Below are 7,088 nucleotides of genomic sequence, written 5' to 3'. Positions count from 1 at the left end.
ATAAGGATGTGAGTGAATAGCGGCTTTTTTCCACCTCTGCTTATGAATAGCTAATTCCAGTTCTGAGTTCAAGGGACTGAAGTGATGTTGTCCCTTTTGGAGGACATTAGGAATGCTCAAGGACTTCAGTCTGAACAGCTCCACATTAAGAACCTCTGAACTAGACAAATGTAAGCCACCACCACCACCATCACTATGATGATAGTGATCACTCTCAGGACCTATCATCATCACCAACAATATCAACATCATTATTAATGTCATCATCCATTGGGTTTCCATGGCCAAAGAATTGATCAAATTATAATTAACCTACTGGTGACAAGTTTGTCTGTGGGTTGTTTAAAACAACAGCAGCAGCAACAACAAACTATATCTTTCACCAGCTTTATAACTGAAGCTTTCACAACTTGCTAGTATATGCTAAGGCTTACTATACACTGGCAGAGCCTTTGGGAATCCAGGCTCTGTAATAAAGCATTACAATAGGATTTTGTGATTCGTAGAACATCATGGTCTGTCAGGAATCAATGCTGACCATGTTCTAAAGGGTAACAGAGGGCATGAGTAGGTGGCAATATATATTCAGTCATTACCTGTCCCCAGGAAATGGGGTCACATCTGTTACCCAGAGAATGTATGACTGGAGAAGAATATGGATTAGTCATGTAATAAGAAATAGAGGGGTAAGAGGTGGCCCATCAGACCTCGTCACCCAGCTCTGGTTCTTGCTTCAACAGTGTTTGGACAGAACAGACTAGGGGTTCCCCCGGCTCCCCTCACGTTAGATCTTCACCCTTCTGCAGCCCGGCAGCCCCTGGGACTACCCGAACCCCGTTTTCGAGACTGTCTGCCTCCGGGACCATGTGCCCCTGGCTTCCGGGACCAAACAGTTCCTGGACTCCTTCCGTTGCCGTCGGTGCCATGAGCTCCATCTTCCAGATCCGCCAAAACTTCTCCTCCGAGGCCCAGGCCGCGTGACCGCCTGGTCAACCTCTACCTGAAGGCCTCCTGCTCCTACCTGTTCCTGGGTTTCTATTTTGACCGGGACAATGTCGCTCTGCCGGGGGTGTTGTATTTTTCCTGTGACCTGGCGAAGGATAAACGTGAGGGCGCCGAGGGCTTTATGCGGCTGCAGAACCAACGTGGGGGCCGAGTCCTCCTCCACGCTGTGAGTGAGGCCGCAGCTTGAATGCCATGGAGGCTGCTCTGAGTCTGGAGAAGGGCCTGAAGCAGGCCCTCCTGAAGCCTCACACCCTGGGCTCCAGCCAAGGGGATCCACACCTCTGCGACTTCCTGGAGAGCCACTACCTGGGTGAGGAGGTGAAGCTGCTGAAGCGCCTGGGCAACTACCTGACCACCCTGGTCACGTACAGGCCGACCCCCCATTCAGGGTTGGGAGAATACCTGTTTGAGAGGCTGAGCCTGAAGCACAACTAGGAGGAGCAGCCTCATGCGAAGCCGAATGGGGCCCACAATAAAGAATAAAACTGACTCTCTACAGAGAGACAGAGATAGAGAGACAGACTGAGACAGAGAAAGATAGAGAGAGACAGAGGGAGAGACAGAGAGAGATGTCCCAAGCTCCTAAGCTCTACTGGAACCCATGCAATGTTTAAAAAAAAAAGCTGTTCAGCACTTTGGTTAGTTCTTTGCATGCTCTATGAAAGCACATGGTCAAGAATCACATATAAAGAACGGGTATTGACAAAACCACAAAAGTATTGAAAAATTAAACTATATTACTATTAAATCTCTCAGACCTATTTTAGTTTGATCTTGTCCTAGAGTAGTTATAAAAATAGTAATTCATCCAACCCTATTTTCTTTATTGAAGAAAGCCTGAGCAAATGGCTAAACTTTCTTTCAAGCCAGTCTGGATAACATGGAATAATCTACAATGCAGTATTGTATTATGAATTACTAATACTACTACTTCTACTTCTTCTACTACTTCTCTTATCTCCATTTTACAGTTGAGAAAACTGAGGTTAACAGGTTAAATGAGTCGCCCAGGTCTCATAGATAGCAAGCATCTGAGGCTGGATTTGAACAAAGGCCTTCTTCACTTCAGACCCAGTGCTCTATCCACTGTGCCACCTAGATGCCTCTGTTATTATATTGTTTTGTTATTGTCTGTTGTTGTTGTTAATTAAATAAAGAAACATTTATTTAAAGGATAACATGTACCAGGCACTAAACACTGAGGACACAAAAAAGGCAAAAGATAATCCCTACCCTCAAGGAGCTTAGAGACTAATTGGGGAGACAACATGCAAACAAATATATACAATGCAAATTATGTGCAGGATTGATAGGAAATAATTAACAGAGGGGAAACACTGGAATTAAGTGGAATTGGGGAAGTCTTCCAGTAGAAGATGGGATTTTCGTTGGGACTTAAAGTCAGGGAGGTCAGTAGTCATAGTGGAGAAGAGCATTCCAGGCATGATTACAGCCAGAGACACTGTCTAGAGCTGAGAGATGAAGTGTCTTGCTTGTGGAACATCCGGGAGGCAAGTGTCACTGGATTAAAGAGTACATGTCAAGGACTAAGGTGTAAGATGACTGACTGCAGAGGTAGGAGAGGGCTAGGTTGTAAAAGACTTTCAATGACAAACAGAGCATTTTGTATTTGATAGTCATTATGATGATGATTATTTTTATGCCTCTTATTCCTATTCTAATATGATCCTAACCATAATTCATCCTACAGTATTCTCTTCCTATTTTTTTGGACAAGTCCAGAGCAAAAAAACTAATGTAAAGACTTTCTTTCAAACTGCTTGTGATAAGCTATAATATCATCCATAGTATGGACTGTATTTTGTCTTGGAAGAGTACAGTCATAGCATTTTAAAGCTACGATGGGGGGGGGTTAATAATAATTTAACTATAACAATAATAATTTCATTGAGATAATAATAATTTTATCCAGGAGTTTAACTAATAGAAATTAATTGCCACGACAAGGAGACCAAACAACCCAGAAATTTCTTTAGTCAGCAAACTGACTCACTTGACAAATGAAAAGAGATGGCTGCCAAAGGCAACACTAGAATATAATGTAAACTTGTTTGTAAAATATTATGAAGAGGGGCGGCTAGGTGGCACAGTGGATAGAGCACCGGCCCTGGAGTCAGGAGTACTTGAGTTCAAATCCGGCCTCGGACATTTAACACTTACTAGCTGTGTGACCCTGGGCAAGTCACTTAACCCCAATCACCTCACTAAAAAAAAAAATATTATGAAGAAGGGCAACAGATAATTTTGAGTAATATCATCTCATAAAACTGAGAGAAACAATGAGGGTAAAAGCAGTTTAAAAAAGCAAGGCAAGGCATCCAGCTAAGAGAAGTTATCCCAAGGACACCTAAAATGAAAATGTCAGGAAACCTACAAACAGAATAAAAATGGAAAAGATTTACAGAAATAATTTTTACAAACTGCTTTCTTCATCATGAATCATAGAAGAATTAGACATGAACCATAACATCATGGTCCCAGTTATGTTTATAGAAGATATAGAAATGGCACCAAAGAGAACTTAAGTGGGAAAATTAGTTGGATTTGACTCTCTGCATATACATATATATATATATACATATATATATGGTATATAAAATCTCTGAAGAAGACCAATATACCTAATTTATGTTAAAAAATGGGACCTTATTAATACTGAAAAAGGCAGCTCAGAGAACATTAATACTACTGATCTATATACCTAATCTCCTATCTATACAGAATCTTTATGAGGATGTACTCCATGACTTTTCATGTTCTTTCACCACATTCCATATCCAATCTGTTGCCAAGTCCTATTGATTCTTCCTTCTTACCATCTCTTTTATATATATGTATATGTATATGATATGTATATGTATATGTATATGTATATGTATATGTATATATATATAAGGTCCCCTCTCTCCTTTTATATAGCCACCACTTCTTGCAAGTGACAGCCCTTCAAATACTTAGACAACTCCTGTGTGCTTCTATTCTTAGTGCCTTCCCTCAGAAATTACCTTTCATTTACACTGCATTTATCTTCTTAGTATATAATCATTTGCATGTTGTCTCCCCCAATCAAATTTTAGTTCCTTAAGAGCAGGGAAATTTTTTTTTTTGGAGTTTCTTTGTGTTCCCAATTCTTGGCACAGTGCTTGACATATAGTAAATGCTTACTAAATGCTTGTTGAATGGCTGCTCAGTGACCCTCAGATAATGATCATCAGGATAGAGATATGGATCTTTGATTTCAATGATATTAGTAATTCCCATATGAAAAAACTCCCCATACCATTGTAAATCATCACTTTTTCTACAGCTAATGGTTTTAGTTTCCTAGAGCACTTGCCCAAGATCACATAGCCACTATGCCATAGTTAGTTCTTAAACCAAGTTTTCCTCTGCAGGCTCTATATCAATTATATTGCCTCTCTAATAATGAACATCAAGCAAAGTATGAAAGAGGAAGATGTATGCTCACCCCAAATTATTTACCACTGTGACAGAGGAGATCCAGAGCACATACTAGGTCAGAAAGGGATGGTCTGTCTTTCATGAGGTCATCCAGATGGTCCTCTTTCTGGAATGCATTGTTCTGATTGCACCAAGACCCAGGAAAATGCAGATCATCCTGAAACAATGTAATTATTTAAATATGTTTGGCTTGCCCATCAACATAGCAAACACCAAGCGAATGAAAAATGTATCAGATTTCAACATACATTTGAATGGACACCCTATAGAGCTTATCCAACAATATCTATATTTGGCAAACACAGTGGAGATGGACAAGGAGTGGGGTTGATATTTAAGCAAGGGGATTGCACACTAGTTTGCTTTTGGGAAACTTCAAGTCTCCTTTTTCATTAATCACTCTGAACTGAGGTACAAAGCAAAATATGGTGGAAAAAAAATAAGTAAATTTTAAAAAAGCCATGACTGACAAACTGTTCTGAGAAAATATCCAATGATTCTTCAGAAAACAAGCAAAGCCTTTTAGAGAGACTTGACATGTGGGAAGATATTATTATTCATTTCTTAATATTTTTCTTGAAGTTAGAACAATACCAAGAAGACATTTTTTTAAAATGCTGCTTTCTCTATAGAAATTGTTTTTTAAGTTTATCACAGGGGCAGCTAGGTGGCGCAGGGGATAGAGCACCGGCCCTGGAGTCAGGAGTCCCTGGGTTCAAGTCCAGCCTCAGACACTTAACACTTACTAGCTGTGTGACCCTGGGCAAGTCACTTAACCCCAATTGCCTCACTAAAATAAAAAAAAAATTTAAATAAGTTTATCACAGGTGAGAAAAAATAGACCATTGTTTGTAAGGATTTACCAGTTTCAGTTAGATTCAGACCATGTGACACTGAAAAGTCTCAGTAACCCAATAAATTGAAAGAAAAAAGCACTTGGGAATTGGGAAGTTATAACTGTCTTTTGAATTGGGAAATGCTTGCTCTCCAAAAGAATTGGGCTACTCACAAACCCAGAACACATTCCACAGGTCCTAACTCCACATTTTTGTTCCCTTTGTTCCTTATATCTAGAATGACTTTGTCTGGTCATTTTTGCCTCTTCATATCCTTCAAGGTCAGGCTCAAATACCTCCCCCATGCCATGCTCTAATAAAAGATTTCTCTCTTATCTATTCTCATATGAATTTGTATTACTCTTATCTACCTATCATATTCTTATTTGTTTTATGTTTTATTTAATGTCATTAAAATCATGCATAATTGGGAAAGGATTTAAAGGCTATTGACAAAGCTTATCCTATACCTGTCTCATCATCCTCTACTGTTTGGTAATTTTCTTAAAGTCAGGGACAGCATCTTATTTAGCTTTGTACATGCCTCTAGATAATAATTCCTGAAAAGGCTACCCACCAAGTGCATCTTTCAAAGGCCTGTTGGATAGGTAGTTCAGCCTGCATAGGACCAAAAAAGTAGCCAATGAAAAGCTTCATTTGGGAGGCATAGTACATAGGGACAGAGGGAATTTCCAAGACAGGAAGAACAGGAGTAAATACATGTCTGTGGGAGGAAAAGCTAAGAGAAGAACTGTGAGGAGATGTCATTGAGTTGACTCAGATTATAGGGAAATTGAGCCAAAGGGGGTGGTTACAGATAGGGTGCAGGAAGCTCATTTTCTAGGAACTAGAGGGAACTTGGCTTCCTTCTAGCTGTGGAATGAATGAACATAGCACAAATACAACCTCATGTAACCTCAAAATAATTTTCTTAAGGAAACAGTTTGTGATTTATGTGCATGAGTAGGTGAGGTTGGAGGTTAACAAATTAAGCCAACTTTTTCTTGAGGGGTGATGATGAGACCATAATATAAAAGATTAACATATGTACATTCACAATCCTGCAAAAAGTTAAATTAGTAGGTTCATGTTCCTTAATATGATTATGCTTATCAATACTAATTCAGTTTTCTTATCTTCTGACAAAAAAATTGGATGTAAAAATAAACAGTAAAAATGCAGTTAGATTCAAATATAAAACAGGCTTAAAATTTAGGAATCTATGTGACTATGACAAAATAATTCAGTTAGCTCTTTTTCACTATTTGGGAGCTTATCATAGGTTCTTTCTTTCATTTTCCCCTATTACAGAAAAAATCTCAATAAAATTTTAGCAAATTTTTACATAATTTATATAAAATTTGTTCATTTCTCTCTAACTCCATGCATGTTAATACCACGTACTTGGAATTTACTCACCACCTGCTAAATTTCTATTATGTAAGACCCAATCCAGTTACCAAGAGTTCTCTCTGATCATTCAAATGATCTTCCCCTTCATTTCCATGGGTTTCATTTCCCTTTATTTGAATTTCTAATACATTTCCACATTATTTTGTATTTTAGTTATTTGCCTACATGTCATAATCCTTGAGAGACTGGAAGCTCCATGAAGTTAAAGAGTATACTTTATCTAAACAGTATTTTTCTTTTTAAAAGTTACTTTTTCCATTACCATTACCATTTCTTTTTTTTCTTTTCTTTTCACCCCTCACTCCATTGAAAAGAAAAAAAAAGAAAGTCCAAACCTTTGTAACTAATATG

At 38.6% G+C, this 7,088-nt stretch overlaps 1 pseudogene; it reads left to right on the top strand.

Annotated features, from left to right (window-relative positions):
* The first annotated feature begins 924 nt into the window (after positions 1-924).
* LOC122750969 lies at positions 925-1,440 on the top strand (annotated as a pseudogene).
* Positions 1,441-7,088: the final 5,648 nt, after the last annotated feature.

This window comes from Dromiciops gliroides, chromosome 3 (genome assembly GCF_019393635.1).
Source record: "Dromiciops gliroides isolate mDroGli1 chromosome 3, mDroGli1.pri, whole genome shotgun sequence".
Classification (NCBI taxonomy): domain Eukaryota; kingdom Metazoa; phylum Chordata; class Mammalia; order Microbiotheria; family Microbiotheriidae; genus Dromiciops; species Dromiciops gliroides.
This window is presented reverse-complemented; position numbering and strand designations above follow the sequence as displayed.